This window comes from Triticum dicoccoides, chromosome 4B, assembly GCF_002162155.2.
Source record: "Triticum dicoccoides isolate Atlit2015 ecotype Zavitan chromosome 4B, WEW_v2.0, whole genome shotgun sequence".
NCBI classification, from domain to species: Eukaryota; Viridiplantae; Streptophyta; class Magnoliopsida; order Poales; family Poaceae; genus Triticum; species Triticum dicoccoides.
Window position 1 is genome coordinate 631658813 of NC_041387.1, and position 3413 is coordinate 631662225.

Sequence of the window (3413 nt, forward strand, 5' to 3'; positions counted from 1 at the left end):
GCAAAGCACGGCGGTAAAACCAGTCTCGCGTAAGCGTACGCGTAATGTCGGTCCGGGCCGCTTCATCCAACAATACCGCCGAACCAAAGTATGACATGCTGGTAAGCAGTATGACTTTTATCGCCCACAACTCACTTGTGTTCTACTCGTGCATATAACATCAACGCATAAAACCTAGGCTCTGATACCACTGTTGGGGAACGTAGTAATTTTAAAAAAAATTCCTACGCACACGCAAGATCATGGTGATGGCATAGCAACAAGAGGGGAGAGTGTTGTCCACGTACCCTCGTAGACCGTAAGCGGAAGCGTTAGCACAACGCGGTTGATGTAGTCGTACGTCTTCACGATCCGACCGATCCAAGCACCGAACGTACGGCACCTCCGAGTTCAGCACACGTTCAGCTCGATGACGATCCCCGGGCTCCGATCCGGCAAAGCTTCGGGGATGAGTTCCGTCAGCACGACGGCGTGGTGACGATGATGATGTTATACCGGCGCAGGGCTTCGCCTAAACTCCGCGACGATATGACCGAGGTGGAATATGGTGGAGGGGGGCACCGCACACGGCTAAGAAACGATCCATAGATCAACTTGTGTTGTCGTGCCTAGAGGTGCCCCCCTGCCCCCGTATATAAAGGAGCAAGGGGGAGGGGGCGGCCGGCCTAGAAGGGGCATGCCAAGGGGAGTCCTACTCCCACCGGGAGTAGGACTCCCTCCTTCCATGTTGGAGTAGGAGAAGGGGGGAAAGAGGGGGAGAGGAGGAAGGAAAGGGGGGCTGCACCCCTTGTCCAATTCGGACCAGAGGGGGGCTGCGCGCCTCCTTCCTTTCGGCCCCTCTCCTCTATTCCCGTATGGCCCAATAAGGCCCATATACTCCCCGGCGAATTCCCGTAACTCTCCGGTACTCCGAAAAATACCCGAATCACTCGGAACCTTTCCGAATTCCGAATATAGTCGTCCAATATATCGATCTTTACGTCTCGACCATTTTGAGACTCCTCGTCATGTCCCCGATCTCATCCAAGACTCCAAACTCCTTCGGTACATCAAAACTCATAAACTCATAATATAACTGTCATTTAAATTTTAAGCGTGCGGACCCTACGGGTTCGAGAACTATGTAGACATGACCTAGAACTATTCTTGGTCAATAACCAATAGCGGAACCTGGATGCCCATATTGGCTCCTACATATTCTACGAAGATCTTTATTGGTCAAACCGCATAATAACATACGTTATTCCCTTTGTCATCGGTATGTTACTTGCCCGAGATTCGATCGTCGGTATCCAATACCTAGTTCAATCTCGTTATCGGCAAGTCTCTTTACTCGTTACGTAATACATCATCTCACAACTAACTCATTAGTTGCAATGCTTGCAAGGCTTATAGTGATGTGCATTACCGAGAGGGCCGAGAGATACCTCTCCGACAATCAAAGTGACAAAACCTAATCTCGAAATACGCCAACCCAACATGTACCTTTGGAGACACCTGTAGTACTCCTTTATAATCACCCAGTTACGTTGTGACGTTTGGTAGCACCCAAAGTGTTCCTCCGGTAAACGGGAGTTGCATAATCTCATAGTTACAGGAACATGTATAAGTCATGAAGAAAGCAATAGCAACATATTAAACGATCAAGTGCTAGGCTAACGGAATGGGTCATGTCAATCACATCATTCTTCCAATGATGTGATCCCGTTAATCAAATGACAACTCTTTTGTCCATGGCTAGGAAACTTAACCATCTTTGATTCAACGAGCTAGTCAAGTAGAGGCATACTAGTGACACTATGTTTGTCTATGTATTCACACATGTATTATGTTTCCGGTTAATACAATTCTAGCATGAATAATAAACATCTATCATGATATAAGGAAATAAATAATAACTTTATTATTGCCTCTAGGGCATATTTCCTTCAGCTCCACCAGATCGTGTTGCAGTTCTTGATGCACCTGTGGTCTCGGATCTCCTGACGCATATTGAGGTAGTCAGTCCAGTTTGTCGGTAGCTGGTGATCAACTTGGGCAAGAGGACCCTGCCTGTGGTATGGTTCAGTGTCAAACACTGGCTCTTTCTGCTCGCTCTCAATGATCATGTTGTGCAAGATGACGCAGCAAGTCATGATCTCCCACATTTTGATCTTTCGATCAGGTCTGAGCGGGGTACCGGACAACAGCAAATCGAGATTGGAGCACACCAAATGCCCGCTCGACATCTTTCCTGCAAACCTCCTGAATCTTCGCAAACTAGACGTTCTTGCCTCCTGGCACAGGGTTTGAGATGGTCTTCACAAATGTCGACCATCTCGGATAGATGCCATCAGCTAGATAGTACCCCTTGTTGTACTGCCGTCCATTGACCTCGAAGCTCATCGGAGGAGAATGACCTTCAACAAGCTTGGCAAAGACTGGGGAGCACTGCAGGACGTTGATGTCATTGTGAGTTCCTAGCATCCCAAAGAAAGAGTGCCAAATCCAAAGGTCCTGTGTGGCCACTGCTTCAAGCACGACACTGCAACCGCCTTTGGCCCCTTTGTACAACCCCTGCCAAGCAAATGGACAGTTCTTCCATTTTCAATGCATGCAGACGATGCTTCCAAGCATCCAGGAAATCCTGTTGCTTCATTTTGTGCTAGGATCCGAGCAGTGTCTTTCGCATTGGGTGTTCGCAAGTACTGCGGTCCAAACACTGCCACCACTGCCCTGCAGAACTTGTTGATACACTCAATGGTGGTGGACTCGGCCATGCGCCCATAGTCGTCGAGTGAATCACAGGGAGCTCCGTATGCAAGCATCCTCATAGCTGTCGTGCACTTCTGGATCGAGGTGAATCCAAGTGTGCCGGTGCAATCCTTCTTGCAGTTGAAGTAGCTGTCGAACTCCCGGATGGAATTCACAATCCGGAGGGAAAGCTTTCGGCTCATCCGATAACGGCGCCGAAATGTTTTCTCACCGTGCAATGGAGCGTTGGCGAAGTAGTCTGAGTAGAGCATGCAGTAGCCTTCCAGACGATGCCGGTTCTTTGCTTTCACCCGCCCAAGCGCCGAGCCACCTCGCCGCGGCTTCTCACTGCTCGCGAGCAGGCCGGCGAGGGCGGCGAGCACCATGAGATGCTCCTGCTCCTGGACGTCGACTTCGGCTTCCTCATCCAGCAACGCCGCGAGCGCCTCCTCATCTTTGGAGTCCATCGCCGAGCCGGGCAATCCACCGAACACCTTGTGGGCGAGGTGGGCGCAAGCCCGCCGGCGTACAGCCCTGTGCGCGCCCGGAGCGCTGGAAAAGGTGCCCGGGGCGACGGCGAAGAGGCTGCCTCGGCCAAACTCCTTCTTTTTCCCGGGGGGAGATGGTCTACCTAGCTGCGGCGGGTGGTGGTCGGCGCCGGGATCGGCAGAGCGGCAGTC